Source organism: Geotrypetes seraphini, chromosome 7 (assembly GCF_902459505.1).
Source record: "Geotrypetes seraphini chromosome 7, aGeoSer1.1, whole genome shotgun sequence".
Taxonomy (NCBI): Eukaryota; Metazoa; Chordata; class Amphibia; order Gymnophiona; family Dermophiidae; genus Geotrypetes; species Geotrypetes seraphini.
In genome coordinates, this window is record NC_047090.1 from 173537670 (window position 1) to 173562169 (window position 24500).

Genomic DNA, 24500 nt, shown 5'->3' on the forward strand with positions numbered 1-24500 from the left:
CCCCTTACCTTACCTCCCCTTACCTTTGCGATGCGTGTGTGCGCTGTGAAGAGAAACTTGTGCGCTGCGATGTAATATTTTGTGCGTGAGCGCAGGCCAACGCAGCTTAGCGGGAACACTGGTCACGACCTGTCTGAATCACCAGAAGGGGCCCCCTTGGTTTCTCATTTGAAGTCCTATTATCCCATCGAAGTCCTAACCCCCCGGTCTTGCACATGCACAACCTGGTTGGCTTTCTATACTTATTACCTGGTTAGCCTTCTATACTTGTATTACATCCCAGCACCTCTCTCAGTATCCCACGATCCCTTTATCCCTCAGGAATCCGACCAAACTCTGTTTGAATCCCTGTACCGTACTCTGCCTGATCACCTCCTCCGGTAGCGCATTCCAAGTGTCAACAACCCTTTGGGTGAAGAAAAACGTCCTTGCATTTGTTTTGAACCTATCTCCCTTCAGTTTCTCCGAATGCCCCCTCGTACTTGTTGTCTCCTTCAGTCTGAAGAATCTGTCCTTATCCACCCTCTCTATGCCCCTTATGATCTTGAAGGTCTCTATCATATCTCCCCTGAGCCTCCTTTTTTACAGAGAGAAGAGCCCCAGCCTATCCAACCTCTCGGCGTATGGGCAGTGTTCCAGCCCTCTTACCAGTTTCGTTGCTCTCCTTTGGACTCTCTCAAGTACCGCCATGTCCTTCTTGAGGTGTGGCGACCAATACTGAACGCAGTATTCCAGATGCGGACGCACCATCGCTCGATATAATGGCATGATGACTTCCCGCGTCCTGGTTGTTATGCCCCTCTTTATGATGCCCAGCATCCTGTTGGCTTTTTTCGAGGCTGCAGGGCACTGTGCAGATGGCTTCAGTGATGCATCCACCAGTACACCCAAGTCTCTCTCAAGTCTGCTGTCTCCCAACAATGCCCCCCCCCCCAATTTGTAGTTGAACAACGGGTTCTTTTTCCCTATATGCATGACCTTGCATTTTTCCACGTTAAAGCGCATTTGCCATTTGTTTGCCCAGTCTTCCAGCTTGTCCAGGTCCCTTTGCAGGTCCTCACACTCCTCCCTGGACCTAACTCTGCCGCACATTTTGGTATCGTCTGCAAATTTTATAACCTCGCACTTTGCCTCCTTTTCCAGGTCATTGATAAATATGTTGAAGAGTAACGGCCCCAGCACCGATCCCTGCGGCACACCGCTCGTGACTCCCCGCCAGTCAGAATATTGGCCCTTTACTCCGACCCTCTGCAGTCTACCTGACAACCATTGCTTGATCCATCTGTGCACATCCCCACCCACCCCGTGGTTCCACAGCTTCCTAAGCAGCCTTTCATGTGGTACCTTGTCGAAAGCCTTTTGAAAATCGAGGTAAATGATGTCTATGGGTTCACCATTGTCCACCCGACAGCTTATTCCCTCAAATACAGAAGGTTCGTTAGGCACGACCTTCCCTTACAGAATCCGTGCTGGCTTGTTCTCAGTAGGCCATTTCTCTCGATGTGCTCGCAAATGCCGTCCTTGATCATAGCTTCCACCATCTTCCCTATAATTGAAGTCAGGCTCACCGGCCTGTAGTTCCCGGGGTCACCCCTCGATCCCTTCTTGAAGATAGGCGTGACATTCGCCAATTTCCAGTCCTCTGGTACCTCTCCAGTTTTCAAGGATAGGTTGCAAACATGCTGGATTGCGCCCGCTATTTCTTGTCTTAGTTCCTTCAGAACCCTTGGGTGGATCCCGTCCGGGCCCGGTGATTTGCCGCATTTTAACCTGTCTATCTGTTTCAGGACATCCTCCTTACTTACCTCTATGTGCTCCAATTTTTTCTGCCTGTTCCCACTCATGAGCTCCTCTGAGTCCGGTATATTAGATGTGTCTTCGCTCGTGAAAACTGACGAGAAGAACGTGTTCAACCTCTCAGCTACCTCTTTATCCTCTTTAATCACTCCTTTCCTATCCCAATCATCCAACGGCCCCACCTCCTCTCTTGCCGGTCGCTTCCCCTTTACGTAACTGAAATAAAGCATTTGCAAGGAAATTTTAAAAAGGTCGCCCCCACCGCTAAAGCCTTAGACTTCCTTTTGAATTGAGACATGTTTAGAGACATGTTGGCCACAAAACAGAGCTTGTTTTTTGTTTTTTTTAGTAAAATATAACTTCAAAATAGTTTGTTTCTCTAGCTCCGTTTTGAAAACTACCAAGAGTGTAGCCCGTTTTGTAATTGTGTCTTTAGATGACTCTAAAAAGTGAGGCAAATCCAAACTATCAGGTGAAACTGGTTTATCAATTTCCCCCCTCATCTGCGTCTTCCTTGGAAGCCCTCTGAATGTAATAGAGGTTATCAGGTTCAAAAGTATCCACCTTAGCATATTGCAAAATCTCCCTCATATGCATTCTTACTAATTCCAATGGAGATAGGTAGTGTGTAATAGAAAAATTTAAGACTCTTAGCATGAAACAATATACTATCTTTAATAATAATAATAATCAGTTTATATACCCCAAGGCCCTAAAGTTCTATTCGGTTTACAATAGTTTAAAAAAAAAACCCCCAACATTAAAAGAAGTTGAATAGAACTAAAAAAGTTAAAAGCCAATAATTAGAGACACTAAAATGATCAAAATAGTGCATATTAAAATTTTTACGAATTAGTTGCCTAAATATGTTTTGAGATGTCTCCTAAATTCCCCATAAGTGTCAGTAAGCAAAAGCAATTGTTCTAAATCCTTTAACATTGGAAAGAGCAATTTCTTCAAGCGTCCAGGGGCATGCATACATATGCAAAACCTTTCAAAGACGCCTTTCTTCGACGACAAAAAAAAAAAAAAAATCAAACGTATGTTTTTAAGCGGCAACAGCTCTTTTTTTATGAACTGAAAACCCAGGTCATTGCTCTGGTGACGTCAGCAACTGTCATTCAAGGTACTCCTTCGGGTCAGGTGAGATCGAGGCCACCGCACGCGGTAAGGGGGGGGGGGGAGCTGTTACCAGTCAGAACAGTCCTCCGGCTCAACCCGACTTCACCTAGAACGACGGCGGGTGCGGTCACGTGACCAGCGTGCTCCTGGCGGGCCCCGCCCTTCTCTGCAGAGCCGCGTCTTACGTCAGTCAACGAAAGTCGGGAGGAGGGGGGGGAAGGGGAAAAATGGCGAAGCGAGCCGAGGCTCGGGGAGGCTGAGCGCGAGCGAGGAGTTTTGCGGGTGTAGGCGCGAGGAGCCCGCCGGACGCAGCTAACGGACGCGTCAGGGCCGCCGCGGCGCGCGCGCGCCCGCCCCCCTCCCTTCCCCCGGGGGCGCGAGAGCATGGGGAGCGCGGAGCGGCGGGTCCGTGCGGTCCGGTGACTGACTTGGAGGAGGGGGGAGAGAGTCGCCGACGGGGGAGTCCGTCAGCGAGCGAGTGAGTAGCTGTCGCCCTTCCCCCCCGAACAGGCCCGAGACAGACGTGTCTCTCCCGTGCGCGCCTTAGAGGATTACACGGCGCGATAAAAGTCCGATTCTCCACACAATGAAGTAAACAACAACAAGGAGGAAAAAAAAAAATCCCCAAACAACTGTCTGAAGGCTGCTGGGAAGCGTCTGAGGATGAGGAAGCTCTCGTGACAGAGGGAGAGCGCTGCTTCCGTGCTATCTGCCCCGGAGAGAACGGGCAGTGAGGAGCTTCGTTTCCTGCCCCTTAGGGACAGCTATTGCCCGTCTTCTCCGGGACACATGGGGAGGCTGCTGATGCTTACGGAAGATGTATGTAGTATGCATTTTAAGACGGGGTTGGGGAAACCTTTTAAGGACCCTTAAAACTGTTGCAGATTTTGTTTCACGGGGTTGATTTTTCCTCCTTTGGACATCCCTTACCAATTATAAGTCCCCTGAGGACAGGGGAGTACGTACTGTCCCTGAATATCTGGCCTCCAGCCAGCTACAATTAAAATATGTGAGATGAATCCAGATAATAAATATTCTTGCAAATGTCTCTGATGACAGTGGTCCCAGCAGCCTTTAGTTGGGTAGCATCTGTCATCTTGCCTTTCTAGGCCACTTATTGCAAAAATAGAGTTTGTGTTGCACAATTTGAGTATGTCTTTTGATTAAAAATAATAAAAACTAATAGAACTAGTTGAGCAAATTACATTTGAATAATAGATTGCAGGAAAATATTGTATAAAATTCAGGTGGCCAGTATCTTTTCTTTTTGTAGTGGAGTGGGCCCATCTGGGTTGCTAACCTGTTTCCATACTTACATTGTTAGAAATTGTATGGATAGTAGTAACAGGCCATTTAAATAAATAGTTAGATCATCCGTAACCTATACATCATGAATTATCTGTGTAGCCCACTTGAATAATAGGCCTGGCCTAAACTAAACAGATAAAATCTGGGTCTTGGCTTTCACAGCCAATGAGACTGTTGCCAAGTCACATTATAAAATCTGTTAAAATAATGTCTAATTGATAGTAGGTGTTCCTTGATGGCAGTAATATATTAGCATGTTTTTATACTAGAAAAGCTTTTTAAAAGCAAAGAGAAATTAGGAATGGGTTGTCATTTGAAGCAAATGTTGTTTTGCCAAGTGTGCACTAACTGGAGAGTATGCACTATACAAATAATGCATTCTTCTTAAGAAAAGTGTGCTCTATTCAGTAATTGGTGCTGAATGTTTGTCTTTTTAGGTGTTTTAGTTTTCTTCATTCCGGATGTTTACTTATGATTTTTTTAAAATACTTTTCATCTGACCTAAATAAATTATAATGAGTTGCCAGCATGTAGAAGCAGTTTCTGTTTTTCATAGTGAGTCACAAATATATTAACCAAATGACTTGCTGTAATGTAGAGGACAATACTTTTCAGCACGTCTTGCAAGAACAGGCTATTCATTTATGATTTACCTGTGATATAAAAGTTTATTTTAGTTTTTATTCTTCCCTGTACAAAATACAGTAGTACTGTTTTCTAAATGTATTTCATTATATTTTTTTCCCTTTCCTGAATCTGGTCTTTAAAGAGCTGTTGGAAAAATGAAGCATTTTATTTTCTGTTGGGCTTGTTGACATTATAGATCAGTGATTCCCAAACTTTTTGATATAGCTAAAACCTTAAAATTGTTCATGCACAGAAGAATCCTCAATTTATATAAACATATGCTCATACAAACATATTCTGAACAGAGTAGGAGTAACAAAAATAAGCTCTGTTCTCTAAAACAGGGAAGAACTAACAGGGTTGGTTTGTTTTTTTTAAATGAAACCTATGGTTGCAGGGGAGTCTGGGGATGACCACCCCAACAGGGGTGCCGGGCAAGGCAGTGGTGGAGGTTGGGGTTCCACATCCCTGGGCAAAGTCCCAGATGACTGAATCTGAAGCCATAGCCAATAGCAATATCGGGTGCAAACTGGGGGCTGCAGAGCCAAGTTCTGTGCTATACTAGGCATAAGAACATAAGAAACACCTTCACCGGATCAGACCTAGGTCCATATAGTCCGGCGACCCGCACACGCGGGGCCCAGTTAGGTGCTCCCTGTTGGAGACTCGGATTTCCCGTATCCCTCGATATGCTTTGCAAGAAGGTGTGCATCCAACTTGCGCTTGAAACCCAGAACAGTAGTCTCCGTCACAACCTCCTCCGGGAGAGCATTCCAAGCACCCACCACTCTCTGTGCAAAACAGAACTTCCTGACATTTGTCCTGAACCTGCTGCCACTTGTCTGTGTCACATCTGAAAAAGTCAGTAATGCTGTTTCCTGGTCTATTTTGTCAAATCCTTTTAATATTTTAAAAGTCTCTTATCATATCCCCTCGCAGTCTTCTCTTTTCGAGGGTGAACAGTCCCAGTTTTCCGAGGCGTTCTTTGTAGCTCAAATTCTCCATACCTTTGACTAGTTTCGTGGCTCGCCTCTGCACCCTCTCCAGCAGAGTTATATCTTTCTTAAGGTATGGAGACCAGTGTTGGACACAGTATTCCAAGTATGGTCTGACCATTGCTCTGTAAAGTGGCATTATGACGTCTTCCGATCTACTCGTGATCCCTTTCTTAATCATGCCCAACATCCTGTTTGCTTTCTTTGCCGCTGCCGCGCATTGAGCCGATGGCTTTAGGGTCCTGTCTATCAGTACCCCAAATCCCTTTCTTGTTTGCATTTGCCTAATGTCACACCCAATATCCTATATTCGTGTTCCTTGTTTTTCTTACCCAGATGCATCACCTTGCATTTGTCTATGTTAAAATTCATCTGCCACTTTTTCGCCCACTTTTCCAGCTGGTTCAGATCCTTCTGAAGATCCTCGCAGTCCCTTTGAGAGCCAACTGCCCTTAAGCCTAGGAGTGGCCCTAGCCTTAACCATGCTGCGTGGTCGTGACCAGCAAAGCAGAGAGCTAGGCCAGGGACAGAGGGGCACCGAATAGCAACCTACTGCCTGCTGAAGGTAGAAAAAAATGCAGCAGTCTTCCGGGGGGGGGGGGGCCTCTCAACTTATCCAGTGATGTCAATGGTAGAATTCAGGGCAGGATGCACAATACTCCAACAACACGATAAAAAATACTGTGTTGGGAGTGATTTACTTTTACAGAGTTATATGCTTACACAAATAGTATGCAAATCATATGAATGTTATTTGTGTGGAGAAAAGCAGATCGCTAGTCACAGCTCCTCCCCCCATCCCTCCTGTCTGCTCCATTTCTTTTTTTTTTTGTCCTACTGTTGTCTCTCTCCTGCTAGCTCGTCTTGATTGCAGCTTCGTTTGCTGCTCAGCTGATCAGAGCTTTTCCTGCTGGCTCAGTTGATTGTTGCTCCATAGCTGTGGACAGCTGAGTGGCAGGGGAAGCCCCAAATAGCTCAACAGCAGGGGAAGTCCTGAAGCCACTGATTGGTGGCTTCTGAGAGTCCTGCTGACTCAGCTGATCAGGCTCCAAACCGTAATCAGTTGAGCAGTAGGAGAAACCCCTAAACAGCTGAGCAGCAGGGGAAGTGGTTTCAGGGAGTCCTGCCAGTTCAGCTGATGGCCATGATCACGATAAGCTGGCAGGGAGAGCAGGGACTACCTGCTTAGCTTTGTGTGGAGTGTTGGGGGACAAGCTGTTGTGCGTGTGTTGTGTGAGTATACAACACACGCACAGCAGCTACTGGTCACTCCAGAGCTGCTGGGAAAAATTCAGCATAAATGGGGATGGGAGGGAGATGTTCCATTTTTGTGCATCACAAGAAAATGAATACTAATGAGCTCCTTGTAATGCATTTGCATAGAGTTTTCAGTGGTGCTATGAGGAGCTGCTTTAATTAGTCTTACTGGCATGGAAACCTTTTGAGCATCAGGCCCTCACTCTTTACCTCCACCTGCTGGTAGGAAGGGATAGCCCATTTGTGCAGAACACTGAGCTAATACTAAGAAAAAAATAATAATTTTTGGATTTTATTTTTTTAATCTGGTATATATGTTAGTATAGGAGTGAGGAATCTAGAAGAGGTGGTAACTTTATGACATTGCATCTAAGTTTTAAGGCCACATGAGTTGTTTCTTATATACAGAACAAAACATTCCCTGGGCAGGAGTATTTTTGGCACCCTGTTCCCTTCCAGGCTTTTATGTACTGTATTTGCATACTTGCTGATTCAGAAAAGTATCATGGCGTCCACTTGGTTTGGTACCTCAGGTAATCAATTGCCTGCTTACTATCTCCAAAAAGCCCTACCTGAATATTAGCATTAATCATAACTAATACACCTGTAAAACACTTTGGGGGGGGGCATCAGCACTTGTTCTCACTGGATGGCACAAATCTGTTGTCCTTTTCCTCCCACTGCTGCCTGCAGCTCACAAGGATTAGTGGGTCCAGAAGACAAGTTGGATGGCAGCAAGAGGAAGAAGGGCAGCTGTGTTTGTGCTATGAAGTGGGGTGGGATGCGAATGCTAAGGCAACTGGGACCCTCTAAACGTTGACAACACAGGGGCAGATCAGTGGTGGAATGTGCATGCATTTTTGACCACTTGCAGATACAGATAAAGCCTGGCTAAACTCATTACATATAGAAATGGTGCCAGGTAGCATTAACATTTTTGTGATGGATAGTGATTTTGGTTTTCCCCATCAAGACAAGTTTATTTACATTGTGAAATTTGTCAAAGATCAGCTTATTCTTTTACAGTACTTTAGTGCTTAAAGTTAATAGCAGTCTTGATGTACTACACTTGTTAATACTGTTGAGCTGTTGAAACCGTGCCACTTCTGTTCTTATGTTATGGATAGTATGGAAGACAGAATTCCAAACCATGAATTTTAGTCATCGCTGATTGCTTTCTGCTGTTTTCTGTTCCTCTCGAGGTTGTTTAACTGAACATCCTTTGTCCTGGATACCTTGTCCAGAAGTGATGGCCGGTTTGGCCAGTCGGTTTTGCGTAACCTGTTTTCCTAAATTGCCATCCTCCCTCCTGCCCTTTTTTGGTTGGCTTGGAGGTCACCCACATGTGAGAATATCATGCCTGCTTGTCCTGGGATAAAGCACAGTTACTTACCGTAACAGGTGTTATCCAGGGACAGCAGGCATATATTCTCACAACCCGCCCTCCTCCCCGGGGATGGCTTCTTTGCTGGCTATGGAACTGAGGACCACGAGGTGGGGATGCGCCCTATAGTGGGCAAGAAGGCATGCACATGCGTGGTGCAGCATAGCAAACTTGAAACTTCAATCAAGTTTGCTTGAAAAGCTGTCCGCGCTGGGGCTCCGTAGATGACGTCACCCACATGTGAGAATATATGCCTGCTGTCCCTGGATAACGCCTGTTACGGTAAGTAACTGTGCTTTCATTTTACATGGTCGCTCACAGAAATACTGACCTGGCCTTCAAACAAAATTAAATTATAACAATTAATTAAACTAATTCAATTACCATGTGTGATGGTTGTGATGGGTTTTTTTGTGTTATATACAGAAATGCATTGCTCAAAAATTGTTGGTTATTAGAACTTGTTGATCACATGAAACACAATTTGCATGCACCCTGGCGGGAACATTAGTAATTGCTCTTTTTCTGCCTTCATCTACTAGTTACTATGTTTTTTTATTGTATTGATCCCTGGTAAAATGTTAGATTAATTTTTCAGTTATATTATCAAATATCTTGCTAAATTTAGCTTTCCTAAGGAAATATGCTTTGAAGTATATCCACTAAGTATATATGTCACTTGTTGTTTGTTCAATATAATTGTAATGCTTTAGGTCTTTTTATCTATTGTAACTTTTTCAACAGCAGAACATCTTATATTCAGATGTGTTCAAACTCTTAAGTAGTGTTCATTTTTAAATTTTATATTTTTTAATTTGTATGGACCTTCGGACTGCAACCAACCACTTTACTGTCGGTTGCTAAACTCTTCATGAGTCCAATCTTTATTAAAGTTTTGTGTTCTATAAAACTACTAAAAGTGTTATATTTATATTTTTTATCAACTTATCTTTTAAACTTATAAATTTTTCTCTCTAATGTTGTTACTAGAAGAACATCACTTAGCTTAGTGGTGATCAGTTCTTCTTTCACCCCTTCCAACATGCATGTTTCAACAAGGAAACTTTTCTTCAGGGTCGAGGTAAACTATAAGAACAAGGTGCTACTTCGGGGCCAAGATGGCGGCAGTGTGCTAAGCGGATTAAGGTTGAGTTCCGAGATTTTTGAACTTCCTTTTCAATATGCTTCATACCAAGCGCAAAGGCACAGTCCGAATGGGTCCCTTATCTTCGGACTCATCTACGCCGATGCGCCAGATGACCCTTGACTTCCCCGCCAGATCTCCTCTTGAAGTTGGAGTGAGGAGGGCCGTGGCATTGCCTCCTCAGGACTTGGTGGGCACGCCGGAGCCGGAAGTTTCTCTCTCCCCTCCCGACCTCTCTTATTTCTCCGTGTCCTGCATCAGATACTCCTGAGCTTGAAGGAAGCCCTGATACCGAAGCGGTTGCAGGAGCATTCCTTCATGAGGGAAGCACAGCCGGATTTGGTATTGCGGTGGGAAGAAAACAGCTAGGAGTTGAGGATATTACCACAACTCCCTCAGAGGTCTCCCTTGTGGACGTTTGGAGACTGCTCCAGAAAATGGAAGGAACAATTCAGAAATCCACAGGAGAAACTGCAAACCTGGTAGGCATGGTTAACTCTTTAGTAAAAACTGTAGATGGCATAAAAAAGATACAGATCAGAAGTTTTCTCAAGTTAATGAGGACATCATATCTCTAAAATCTGTCAATGAAACTTTAATAAAAGACAAACTAATGACACATGAAAAGATAGAACAACTGGAAAATTATAATAGGAGACTAAACTTAAGGCTACTGAATTTCCTCAAAACAATGGATATATCACCGGTTGAAATGTTTAGAAATTATCTTACACAGAATTTAGACTTCACACTTGAAATGTTTCCTCCATTAAATAAGATTTACTATTTACCAACTCCTCCAAAAAAAAAAAAAAGGTGTTGAAGCAACTGTAATGGAGCCTTATGTTCAGGCCCAAACGGACTTAGGAAATATTTCAGAGATTTTAGAATCATTGACGGTGCAAATTGAGGAGAGGGCGACTCTGCTTGCCTCGTTTGTGTTTCAACAAGACTTAAATGCTATAATGAAAATGTATTTCAGGAACGCACAGACTCCTTTCATGGGTCAACGGGTTTGGATTTACCCTGATGTCAACAAAGAAACCCAAGAGAGGAGGAAACTCTTTCTAAATATGAGGCAAGAAGTCAAGGATTTGGGGGCAAATTTTCAATTAGCATACCCATGTAAATGCCTCATTAAATATCTTGGATTGAAGCACACATTCTTTGTTCCAGACCATTTGCGGACGTTTCTGGACCTAAAGAAGATCACCAAGGGTCAGATTGGTCAATAAGTTGTTATAGAGGAGTATACCCGTTAATGCCTATTTTCATAACGATTTGCTTGCTTGATATATAAGTCCTTGTTTTGGGCCACTATTCTGCTTTTTTAAGTTGGGGGTCTAAGAAGAAGTGTTATATGTTGTTTTACTTGCAATTATATTACCTTGTATTTTGTTTCTGTTTGTTTTGCTTAACAAGCATTGTTGCTTGCTTTATATTTCAAAATATAATAAATTAATAACTATAAGAACAAAAAGTAAATGACAAGCCTGCTTGTTCAATGCATTTAAAAGATAGATCAACGAGATCACGTGATGCTCTGAGCCGCGGCAGACACACGCTGCCTGAGCTCCCGGGCCCCGGATCCCGATTCGCCCTGTTATTAGCAGTCGGAGGAGCGCCGGAAGTCAGCGATTTGCAGCGCTTAGAGTACCCACTGCATGGACAGATTTTTGTCCTTTCCCACGCCGCCGATGTCAACCCGCCTGCACAAAAAAGGTCGGGATCGCCCGCAGAGCGGCGGAGACAAAATGGCGCTGGGCACCCTCACTCCGGCAATCCAACAAATAGCGCCGGAGGCGCTGACTGCCCTCACCCAGGCTGTAACAGCGGCTATGCAGCCCAGCATTGATAAATTATCCGAACAACTTTTAAAAGTGGAAAATCCGCTAACAGAGACGACTAGAAGAACAACTGCTTTGGAGACCAGAGTTTCAGGATTAGAGGACATACAGAGCACCCATGCCGCTACACTACAAGAACTACAGGCCCTGACCCAAAAGCAAGCGGAGAGACTGGAGGACCTGGAAAATCGCTCACGTAGGTCCAACTTATGCTTTTTGGGTATTCCAGAAACGGTGGCGTGCCCGAAGCTGCTACGAGCCCTAGAGGTATGGCTGACAAATACCTTTTCATTGCAAGAGGGCTTGGGACCCATCCGCCTTGAACAGGCGCACTGACTGGGCAGGGAACAGGCCCGGGAGGCGAGGCCTAGAATGGTCATAGCCAAACTCTTAAATTATAATCACAAAGTTGAAATTCTGCGCAAATATAAACATCTTCGGGAGACCTTAACATTTGAAGAGTCGGAGGTTCGCATCTTTCAGGATTACTCAGCTGCCCTGACAGAGCGCAGGAAGCACTTTTACCCGATTTGTGCCTCCTTGGCTGAGAAAAAAGTATGCTTCCTTTTTTTGTACCCGGCCATATTGCGCATACACCATCAGGGGCAATGGCATGTTTTTGATGCAGCAGCGGAAGCAGCTCTCTATGTGAATACCCATGTGCTTACCCAGTCGGACCTAACATGACTGAGAGAATGGTATGAGATTGCACATACTCCCATCTGATTGCTGAACTTTGGATCTGAGTTTATTGGAAGTCTTGGCCCTCAATTGTGGGGGAACAGGAACACAATCTACGCCCACTATTGTTTGCTACATGGTTCGAGCTGGTATTCATATTCATGTTAAGTTATTATTATTCATGGGATAGTATGTTGAGGATAAGTTGTAGCTTATATGTTTTCCTTGTTCTAGGCTAACACTATGGATATATTATTCTTGAACTACTGGCGACTCGGGGCCTGGAGTGGCATTGTTTTGTGATCTTTCACATCTCTAGGACCGCCCCAGGGCGGACCTTCAGTTGTGACCACAAAACCATGCGGAAAGGGGATAGGCTGGGAAGGGAGGGGGGGGGGTTGGGATTGAATGGGGGGGAGTCCTTTGCTATTGTATATGTCTATGAGTAACATTTGGACGCAAGAGAGTGAGGGTTTAGAAGCTATTGTGAGATTCTTGCCAGATAAAACACTTAATGTATTGAAGGCACTCGGGCAGGTCCTGAGTGCTTTATGGCTGCCCTGGGTGTGGCTGGGAACCTGGGGCGGTTTCTTTTTCCAAGATGTACATTTTTTTGCATGTATTAGCCCTTCTTAAACCTAATAGCTAATAATCTGAGAATAGCCTCATGGAATGTGTCTGGCATCACCTCCCCTATTAAAAGAACAAAAATTTTAACACAGCTAAAACGAAATAAAGTTGGTATAGCCTGTCTGCAGGAAACCTGATTGATGGAGATAGAACATCAGAAATTGAGGAGGTCCTGGGTGGACGCAGTATATGCAGCCTTATCTCCACAAAAGCGAGCGGGGGTAGCGATATTAATCCGTAAGTCCTTACCATATACAGCGAGAGTGGTTAACACTGACACACAGGGCAGATATGTACTGTTACAAATGACGGTAGGAACATACTATCTTTTGAATATCTATGCACCTAATACTTATGATCATTCTTTTTTCGAGGGTATCACAGTAATGCTGTTAGAGCGCATTACAGATCCGGTCTACTTAGCAGGAGATTTCAATCAAGTTGTAGATCCGAACTGTGACCGTTCTGGGCCGGGACAAAGCATGAGCTCGTCCCAAACTAGAGGCATACCTTACCTTTGTGCCACTTTAGATTTAGTCGACCCCTGGAGGCTTTTACACACAACAGAACGAGATTATACTCATTGCTCCAGGGCACATAACACACAATCTAGAATAGATTATATTTTTACCATGAGTAGGGCATTCCTAAATGTGGATGCAGCGGTCATAGATCCAGCAGTAATTTCTGACCATGCGATAATCTGGATTGATGCGAACGTGGGCTTTGGCTTCCGGGGACCCGTACGCTGGCGCTTCCCTAGTTATTTATTTTCGGATGACCATTTTAAAACTTATTTAACAACTAAATGGGAAGAATTTCTGACCTTTAATGGTCAACATTGTAATAACCCGACTCTGTTCTGGGGCACTGCTAAGGCAGTGCTCAGAGGAGCTTGTATAGCTTATGTTATAGCGCGGAACCGCCGGTTATCTCGGGGCATCATTAGGCTGGAAAAGGAATTGGCAACTGCCAAACGCCACTATACACAACACCCTACACGATCATCTAGGGAGCACCTGATCTCAGTGGAGGTGACCCTTAACTCCTATATACATGAACGTACGGTTAAAATGCTTCTGTATCAAAAATACCGCTACCATCGATATGGCAATCGCGCAGGGAAGTTATTAGCCCGATTGACAACACAGGCCCGGGGACATCGTTACATAATGGGATTGAGGGATGATGTGGGACATCTACAGCACACATTGCGCAGATTTTTAAAGCTCATTTTCAGAAGATATATGGTCGCCAGGACTCGGGAGCCGATCCCCTCATTAGGGATTACTTAGCAGACTGGCTTAATGCCACTCTCTGACCCTGATGTTGAGTTTCTTAATGCAGCCATCACTCCTAAAGAACTGTTACAACTATTAAACATCAAAGAAATTTCTCGGCCCCAGGACTGGATGGCTTTACGGCAGAATTTTATAAGCTTTTTTCGGGGCAGCTGAGTCCCTTCCTTAGGGACTATTATTCTCAGGTAATACAGGATGAACACTTTCCCGCTGAAGCAAACGAGGCTTTAATTACTTTGATCTTGAAGCCAGGTAAAGACGGCACTGCTCCCAAGTCCTATCGTCCCATTTCTTTATTAAATGTGGATATTAAAATTCTTTCCAAAATATTGGCTGACAGACTAGCCATTCTTCTCCCGAACATCATCGCTTCAACACAGGTGGTCTTTGTAAAAGGCAGGCAGGCGGTACATAACGTTCGCAAGGCACTCTTATCGTTGGCTCATACACAATTTCATGACACCCTGATGCTATTACTTAGCTTGGACGCCGCACAAGCTTTTGACCAAGTCAATTAGACATTCCTATTTGAAGTACTGAACTTTATGGGCATTTCGGGATGGTACGCCACAGCGTTACGCACGTTATACTCGACACCGAAGGCGAGATTACTTGTTAATGACATTATCCCAGGACAAGCAGGCATGATATTCTCACATGTGGGTGACGTCATCTACGGAGCCCCAGCGCGGACAGCTTTTCAAGCAAACTTGCTAGAAGTTTCAAGTTTGCACACTGCACCACGCATGTGCTAGCCTTCTTGCCACTAGAGGGCGCATCCCCACCTCGTGGTCCTCAGTTCTTTTTCATCCGCGGAGCCAGAAGCCCTGTGGAGAAATTGTGCTAAATTTGCCTTCTGTCGCCGCGGCTGTGTGGGGTTTTTCGCACGGTCGCTGCGTTTTTTCGTCTCTTTTTGCTTTGTTTCTTTCTTTTTCAAAAAAAAAAAAAAAAAAAACTTCGTATTCGTTACTACCGGGGGCTCCCGGTAGCCGTGGCCGAGGAACCTCGCTTGTTCCCGGCTCGCTTGTGGGCCCATGTCCCGGCCCGTAACGGGCTTTAAAAAGTGCGGGCGCTGTGAAAGACTCCTTTCTATTACTGACCCGCACAGGTGCTGTTTGCGGTGTTTGGGGCCCCAACACCCGACGGCATCCTGCGATAAGTGTGCCACCTTTCAGAAGCGGGCGCTTAAACGCCGAAAGGCCCGCATGGCGGAACTTTTCTCTGTGGAGTCCCCGCCGGGGAAGGCCTCGAGTTCGGCCTCGGCTTCGGCCCCGGCCTTGACCTCGGCCTCGACATCGGCCTCGGCCTCAGCTTCGGGACCGTCGGCGTCGCCTCGGGCCTCGGTGCCTTCGAAGCAGCTGCCCTCTTCCAAGGCCTCGGGTAAGTCTCCGCTTCCCTCCTCAGCTCCATCTAAGAAGCCATCCTCGGGCTCGTCGGCGGGTGGGTCCGCCTCAGTGAAGCCCAAGTTGCCATCGTCCGCTGCCCCGAGGGAATACTCGAGACCGAGGTCGCCCTCTGAGGAGCAGCGGCAGGTCTTGCCGCAGGGGATGTCAATCCCCGTGTTCCAGGAATTGCTCCGGGCGTTGATCGCCTCGGAGCTCACCGGGGCCATTGACCAGCTGCACCAGGCTTCGGCCTCGGCAGCTTCGGCCTCGGAGGCTTCGGCCCCGGTGGCCCCGCAGTTGGCGACCTCGGTCTCGGGTACCGGGGCCTTGGCTCCCGAGGCGCCCACGGCCTCGACCTCGGTGGTTCCCTCGGACCCGGCTTCGCGAGATCCGCCGGAGCGTAGTGTGCGGCCGAAGGACAAGGGGCGCCGAGTACGAAGACTTTCGTCCTCGTCCTCGGGGTCCTCGAGGGGTTCGTCTCCCTCGGGCAGGTCTCGAGCGAGGCGCAAGCCGAGGAAGGCTAAGAGGTCTCGGACCTCGCCTCGGCGGCGTGGTCGCTCGTCACCGGCCAGGGGCGGGGCCTTGCAAGTTCGGGATTTGCGGGTTGATAACCCCATTTTGTTCCGGTCTCCGGCCAGGGAGAGCTCTCGGGCTTCCTCGCCCGGGCCGAAGGGGCGGACCTCGGTGCCTCGGACCCCGGGGGGATCCCCGAGGGGTTCCTCCAGGCGCACCCGGTCTCCGACTCCGTCGAGGTCGCAGGACTGTGTCTCTTTGGGGTCGGGGTCGGGTAGGGAGCCCAGATACTCCAACCAGGCCTCTCCCTTCGGCTCCGCCGGGAAGTCTCGGTCTCCCTCTCCTCCTGCTAAACCCTCGTCCTTTACGAGGTTTGTGCAGGATATGGCTGCGGCTTTGGGTGTTGACTTGTCGGAAGGGTCCACTTACACCAAGGAGTTTTTGGAGGAGCAGGATCTCCCTGCCCCCCCCAGGGAGTCGCCGCGCCTTCCAATTAACAAGGTCCTCTGTCAGACCTTTCTGAGGAATCTTGAGGCTCCATTGACGGTCGCTGTGGTCCCCGCCAAAATGGAGTCTAAGTATCGCACCCTTCCCATCAAAGGGTTTGAGAAGGGCCAACTTTCCCACACTTCGCTTCTGGTGGAATCGGCAGTCAAAAAATCTCAGCCTTCCCGGGTCTCGGCGACGGTCCCGCCTAGTAGGGAGGGCCGGACCCTTGACAAATTTGGGCGCCGTCTCTATGCGAACTCTCTGATGGCGACCAGGGTCCTGAACTACGCCTTCTCGTACTCTTCCTTCCTCCGTACGATGGTGAAGGACCTCCCCTCCTTTCGGGAGGTGATGCCTGAGTCGCATAGGGACCGGTTCGCCACCTTTAGTTCCAACCTGACCCAGCTGCGCCTCTATTTATTCCACGCGATTTATGATGCATTTGAACTCGCCTCGAGGGTCTCAGCCTGTGCAGTGGCCATGCGCCGGCTGGCGTGGCTCCGTACCCTCGAAATGGAGGCCAATTTGCAGGAACGCCTGGCTAATTTGCCTTGCGTTGGCGTGGAATTGTTTGATGACACTTTGGATGCGGCGACGGAGCGACTTTCCAAACAGGAACGCTCTTTGGCCTCTCTGGTGAAGCCGAAGCCTAAGGCGCCTGCTCAGCGCCCTTTCAGGCAGCCTCCGAGGAGATACCCTCAGAAGTCCACACCGGCCTTCTCCAGACCGCCCCCTCGAAGACAGCCCCAGCAGAGTAGAGGCGGCCCCTCTAAACCTGCCGCGCAGGGGGCCGCTAAGGCCGCGCCGTCCTTTTGACGGGATAGGCGGTTGGGGGCGGGCCCCCACCGCAATATCGAGCCACCCCCTCCCCATCGGGGGTCGGCTGACGGCCTTTGCCGGGGCCTGGTCGGTGATCACGTCGGACGCCTGGGTGCTCGGGATAATCTCAGACGGCTATTCGTTGAACTTCTCCTGTCCGCCTCCGGACTTGCCCCCCGGGGCTTGCCCTCCCAATCGGAACCAGCTGCCCCTTCTCCTGGAGGAGGCCAGGGCCTTGTTGAGCCTCAGGGCGGTCGAGGTGGTGCCTCGCGATCAGATGGGCCTGGGATTTTACTCCCGTTACTTTTTGGTCCCCAAAAAGACCGGGGACTTACGCCCCATTTTGGACCTCCGGAAGCTCAACAAGTTCCTGGTCCGAGAGAAGTTCCGTATGTTATCGCTCCCGGTTCTCTATCCTCTTTTGGAGGAGGGGGATTGGATGTGCTCCCTGGACTTGAAGGAAGCTTACACCCATGTTCCGGTGCATCCCGCTTGCCGCAGGTTTTTGCGGTTCCAGGTCGGGGATTTGCACCTGCAGTATCGGGTTCTTCCCTTCGGGCTGGCATCCTCCCCTCGGGTATTCACCAAGTGTATGGTGGTGGTGGCGGCGGCCCTGCGCTCGCGGGGTCTACAGGTCTTTCCCTATCTGGACGATTGGCTGATCAAAGCCCCGTCCAGGGAGGGGGTTATTTTAGCGACCCGACAGACTATCAGTCTTTTACAGGGCCTGGGGTTCGAAGTGAACTTCCCCAAATCTCAATTGCGTCCGGCGCAGTCTCTCCAGTTCATTGGAGCCGTGCTGGACACGGTTCGCCTTCGCGCTTTTCTCCCCCCGCCCCGGCGGGAGACTCTGCTTCGGTGGAGTCGGCATTGTCGAGGGCAGTCGCAGGTGTCGGCCCAGCACATGATGGTTTTGCTGGGTCACATGGCGTCGACGGTTCACGTCACGCCGTTCGCTCGCTTATACCTGAGAATCGCGCAATGGACTCTGGCGTCGCAGTGGCGCCAGGATCGCGATCCGGTGTCTTCCCGGATATCAGTAACTCCTTGTTTACGTCGATCGCTCCGTTGGTGGACCGACTCTTCCAATTTGTCAGGGGGTTTGCTGTTTCGCGTTCCTCCTCACACCAAGGTCTTGACGACGGACTCTTCCGAGTACGCGTGGGGAGCGCACCTGGACGGTCTGAGGACGCAGGCTCTGTGGTCGGCCGAGGACCGTCGGTGCCACATCAATGTGCTGGAGCTTCGCGCCATTTTTCTGGCGGCGCGAGCTTTTGTCCACCTGCTGCACGACCAGGTAGTACTCGTGCGGACGGACAATCAGGTAGCGATGTACTATGTCAACAAGCAGGGGGGTACGGGCTCTTGGCCTCTATGCCAGGAGGCTCTCCGTCTTTGGGACTGGGCAATTTCCCAGAATATCTTTCTGCGGGCGGTCTACATTCAGGGAGAGCAGAACCAGCTTGCAGACAAACTCAGTCGTCTTCTCCAGCCGCACGAATGGTCTCTGAACTCCCGAGTACTTCGCGAGGTTTTCGACCGCTGGGGAACTCCTCAAGTGGATCTGTTTGCCTCTCCGGAGACTCGCAAGTTACCCCTCTATTGCTCTCGGATCTACTCTCCGGATCGTCTCGAAGCGGATGCCTTCCTCCTCGAATGGGAGGGGAGGTTCCTTTATGCGTTTCCACCGTTCCCTCTGATTTTGAGAACGCTGGTTCATCTCAGATCGGCCGGAGCCTCCATGATCCTCATTGCACCTCGGTGGCCAAGGCAGCCCTGGTTCTCCCTACTTCTTCAACTCAGTACCAGGGAACCTCTACTTCTACCGGTGTTTCCCTCTCTGCTGTCTCAGAGTCGGGGTTCGCTGTTGCATCCCAATCTTCAGTCTTTACATCTGACTGCTTGGTTTCTCTCCCTCTGACTTCGGTTCCGGTGTCTCGGGCCGTGAGGGACGTTTTGGAGGCCTCGCGTAAGGTCTCGACTCGGCTTTGCTATACTCAGAAATGGACCAGGTTTTCTTCCTGGTGTTCTTTGAATAGTCTGCAACCAGATTCGGTGCCTGTGGCTTCGCTTCTGGAATATCTTTTGCATTTGTCTGAGTCTGGCCTGAAAACGACTTCCATTCGGGTGCATCTCAGTGCCATTGCAGCATTCCATCGGCATCTTGAGGGTCGTTCTCTCTCTCTTCATCCTCTGGTGACACGTTTCATGAAGGGGCTAGTGAATATCCATCCTCCTCTGAAACCTCCTCCGGTGGTGTGGGATCTTAATGTGGTCTTGGCTCAGCTTATGAAGCCTCCCTTTGAACCCATCGACAAGTCGCATCTTAAGTTTCTTACTTGGAAAGTAGTCTTTTTGATTGCACTCACATCTGCTCGTCGAATCAGTGAGTTACAGTCCTTGGTTGCGGATCCTCCTTTCACGGTCTTTCATCATGATAAGGTGGTTCTCCGCACCCATCCCAAATTTTTACCTAAAGTTGTGTCTGATTTCCACCTCAATCAGTCTATTGTCCTTCCGGTGTTTTTTTCCGAAGCCCCATTCTCATCCTGGTGAGGCGGCGCTTCATACCCTTGATTGTAAGAGGGCGTTGGCCTTTTATCTCCAACGCTCCAAGTCTTATCGGAAGGTTCCTCAATTATTTTTGTCCTTTGATCCTAATCGTTTGGGACACCCGGTTTCGAAGCGCACCTTGTCCAACTGGTTAGCTGCTTGCATTTCTTTTTGCTACGCTCAGGCTGGTCTCCCGCTTGCGGGTCGCGTTACGGGTCATAAAGTCCGGGCGATGGCAGCTTCTGTGGCTTTCCTCCGATCTACACCTATGGAGGACATTTGTAAGGCTGCCACTTGGTCTTCGGTTCATACGTTCACCTCTCACTACTGTCTGGATACTTTGTCCAGAAGCGACGGCCGGTTTGGCCAGTCGGTGTTACGTAACCTGTTTTCATAATTTGCCATCCTCCCACCTGCCCTTTTTTGGTTGGCTTGGAGGTCACCCACATGTGAGAATATCATGCCTGCTTGTCCTGGGATAAAGCACAGTTACTTACCGTAACAGGTGTTATCCAGGGACAGCAGGCATATATTCTCACAACCCGCCCACCTCCCCGGGGATGGCTTTCTTTGCTATGTTATGGAACTGAGGACCACGAGGTGGGGATGCGCCCTCTAGTGGCAAGAAGGCTAGCACATGCGTGGTGCAGTGTGCAAACTTGAAACTTCTAGCAAGTTTGCTTGAAAAGCTGTCCGCGCTGGGGCTCCGTAGATGACGTCACCCACATGTGAGAATATATGCCTGCTGTCCCTGGATAACACCTGTTACGGTAAGTAACTGTGCTTTATCACAGATCCAATACTAATTGAAAGAGGTACCCGTCAGGGATGTCCCTTATCCCCCCTATTGTTTTTGCTGTACTTGGAACCATTTCTTCGCACTGTGTCTCTGGACCCTGATATTGTAGGGGTGGACTTCGGGGATCACTCATTAAAAGTGTTAGCCTTTGCAGATGACATCTTGTTTATGCTCACTAACCCCCATCACTCCATCAAACACCTTCTGCAGGTGCTCAATGAATTCAGATTTTATTCAGGCTTCACCTTGAATTATCAGAAATCTGTTGCTTTAGCCAGCCCGGTGACACTGCAACAGACATGGAGGGGACACTTTCCTTTTACATGGGCAGCGACCTTGATTCGATACCTGGGTATTTGGATCCTTAGAGACCTTAAGACTCTTTATGACAGTAATATTTCCCCACTGCTACATGACACCTTACATAACTTACAAAACTGGTCCACTTTCCCCCTTACAGTAGCGGGATGGGTAGCCCTTTTTAATATGGTGCTCCTTCCCCAAATGGTTATATCGTTTTCAGGTCCTGCCTTTGCTCTTATCTTATACTCATAATGCACGATTAACTAAAGGTTTACAACGCTTCCTCTGGGGAGGTAAGCGACCCCGCATGCCATTTCTTAGGATGTGCTTACCCAGGGACAGGGGGGGCTATGGATTATTAAATGTACGTTGGTATGCTATGGCTTGTCAGATGAGACATATTAATGATTGGTTTAGGGGGGACATCCGATTTTACTGCTACGCCACTTGAGTTGTCTTTGCTGGCTCCGTTTCATGTGAGCTATTTCTTGCATGTGGCGGATCCACGGATACGTCCTTTGGTGTCCCACTACCCGATATTTGCGCCGGCTCGGCGAACCTGGAAGTGGGTTTGTAAAACTGCTAAATTGTCTTCTGGGGTTTCCTTATATTTACCCATCCAGGGTAATGGAGCCTTTCAGCCTGGACTGTAAAATGCTGCCTTCCAGAGGTGGAGTGCGCAGGAACTTCAATATCTATTTCACCTGCTTTCGGAGGAGGGGAGACTAGCAACTTTTGCAGAATTACAGCAGACATTTGAATTACAGCCAAATGATCTTTTTGCATATTACCAAATCCGACATTACGTTCAATCTCTCCCAGTGATTCATCTTACGGAAGACAGCAGGGAGGCTCTTTCGGAGCTCTTTAGCCTTTCTGCACAACAGAGGATTCCTCTTCGGTTTCACATAGTGGGGATCCGGGACGGTCAATCTGGCCCCAATTTGGACATTTTAGCGATAGCATGGGCTGAGGACTTGCAATGCACGCTAACGGCCCAACAGCTATAGTGGGTACTGAAGAATATTCAGAAGGTGTTTCCTAATATCACCCACTGGGAAATGCAGTTGAAAATTGTTTTGAGACTCTATATCCCACCGGAACGTGCAGCCCGGATGGGGATTACTGCATCTCATTCTTGCCTGAAATGCACTCAAGCTCAGGCTTCATTGGGGTATATGCTTTGGACTTGTCCCAAAATTCAACAGTTTTGGAGACATCTAGGACATTATATTATGATGCTTTGGGGGAGGCGTTGGCTTCCGCAACCGAGAGCATTATTTGGATATTATAATATCGCCACACCTAAACCCAAGGGAATGACAGCTTTTGTCACTAGGGTGCTTTTGATGGGGAAGAAAGCAATTCTCACCAACTGGTTGTCCCGAGATCCCCCTTCATATGCTCAATGGAGAGCCTTGATGATAATTCATGCTACGCTGGAGCAGAGACTGGTGGGAGACTTGGATCATGGGCCGGGTCGTAGATTTTGTCAGACCTGGGAATGTTTCTGGCAGGACCTCACACCGTATGCTCACAGTAGACTCTTGAATCAATAGGTTTACCTCCAACTCTCAGTTTTTTTTTTGCTGTGGCATTGGACTCTTGGGGTGGGAAGGGAGGGGGGAGAAGGTGTGTGCTTGCAATGTTATTTCCTGGATGAATATGCTAATTGTATTTGTTTGTTATTGTTGAAATAATAAAAATCATTTGAACATAAAAGATAGACCAACTTAACAACAGTGCCTCTATCGTGTCTAGTTTGGAGCAAACAAAACACAGAATATCGAGAAAATAACAGGAACCATGCTTACCGTTTGTGGGAGCTAGCTTAATCATGAGTCATGGCCGCGGTTTGAAATTAAACCATTATATACAGCTGGCCCGACGCACACCATAGAACGTATGACGTCAACATCAACGTAGTGCGGGGCTCAACTTTACAAAAAGCATATTTGGCTTACAAACATCTCAAAGAATGGATAGCCATTCAATTTCCTCATTTAACCCCCTCGGAACTAAGGATTTGAGTTTAAATATCCATTTTTGTTCTTTTGTCGCTAATGCTTTCTGGACATTACCTCCCTCCCACCCTACTGTGACCGTGTCCATGATCCTCCATCTGATGTCAGACCACGTGTGTCCCATCAATTGCCAATGTTTAACCAGTGGGGCAGTATCTCTTTCCGTACAGACCCGGGATTTATGTTCATTCAGGCGGATATGTATAGATCTCATTGTCCGCCCAATATAAATCTTGTTGCAGGGACATTGTATCAGATAAATCACACCGGTCGACACACCGGTCGAGTCACAGGTGGTAGATGCACACGTATAGTATATAATCCCAGTCTCTGGATGAGTCCAGCCTTCACCCGTTATTGCTGAGAAACACCACTGACATCTACCACATACAGTGTGAGTTCCTCTGTTATCACGTATATAAGGTTTGCTTTTGACCAACTTGCCGATGTTCCTAGTTCGTTTAAAGGAGAATGTTGGTCTTTCTGGATAGTTCGGAACAGCTAGACTGGCCACATGCCAATGTTTGAGTTTTACCCTGTTGATTTTTTGTGAAAGAGGGGTATATCTTTGGACAGAAATGCCATGCCAATGTTTGAGTATTACCCTGTTGATTTTTTGTGAAAGGGGGGTATATCTTTGGACAGAAATGCCATGCCAATGTTTGAGTATTACCCTGTTGATTTTTTGTGAAAGGGGGGGTATATCTTTGGACAGAAATTAAACCCAAATCTTCTTTGACCTCATGGTAACTCAAAAGAGACTCCTGCTGTGCATATTTAGCTCGAATATATGCTTGATGAATGATCATCTTCGGATAACCTCTTTGATAAAACCTTTCTTTCATCTCTTTTGCCCGTATTCTACCAGGGAAGAACAAATTCTCCTTAACCGGAGAAACTGGCTGATAGGGAGGCTATTCTTTAAGCGCTCAGGTTGGAAACTATGATAATGTAGCAAGCTATTCCTATCAGTAGTTTTGCGATTTAGGGTGGTTTTAAACCCATTAGCTTCTTTCTGTATCATGATATCTAAAAAAGCTATTTCCCTAATATTAAGGGTAGCCGAGAACTTTATGTTAGATCGTATTCCATTAAGCCATTCAATAAACATATTCAGTTCATGCATAGAGGCTGTCCGGGTGGCCGAAACATGATCATGTCGAGTCATTGAGTTACTTTGGATGAATGAGTTATTTTGGATGAATAAAGACATTTGGATTTATCAGATGAGTTGAAAGACACTTTTTGTGCACCATTCTGATTGGACATTTCCACTTTTGCTCTTGCTTGTTTGATTTTTGTGGATTTGTTTCCCCTGTTTTAGTGTGCGTGTTCTTCTAGTAACAACATTAGAGAGAAAAATTTATAAGTTTAAAAGATAAGTTGATAAAAAATATAAATTTAACACTTTAGTAGTTTTATAGAACACAATACTTTACAATTACAATATAGTTCTCTACTTCATAACATAGCCAGAGATCAGTTTTTATGTTTCTTGTTTTGTGTGGGATGGAAGGTTGGT

At 47.3% G+C, this 24500-nt stretch overlaps 1 protein-coding gene across 4 annotated transcripts in view; it reads left to right on the forward strand.

Annotated features, from left to right (window-relative positions):
• Positions 1-3040: 3040 nt before the first annotated feature.
• The window catches only part of BTBD7 (BTB domain containing 7), a 151347-nt gene continuing 129887 nt past the window's right edge, over positions 3041-24500 (forward strand). The window contains exon 1 of one of the 4 annotated variants that reach the window (XM_033951773.1): positions 3041-3397. The gene's annotated coding sequence lies outside the window, so the exon portion shown is untranslated. Of the gene's footprint in view, positions 3511-3571; positions 3739-24500 lie in introns of those variants that run through there. The other 3 variants (XM_033951770.1, XM_033951771.1, XM_033951772.1) reach the window with 3 other exon arrangements.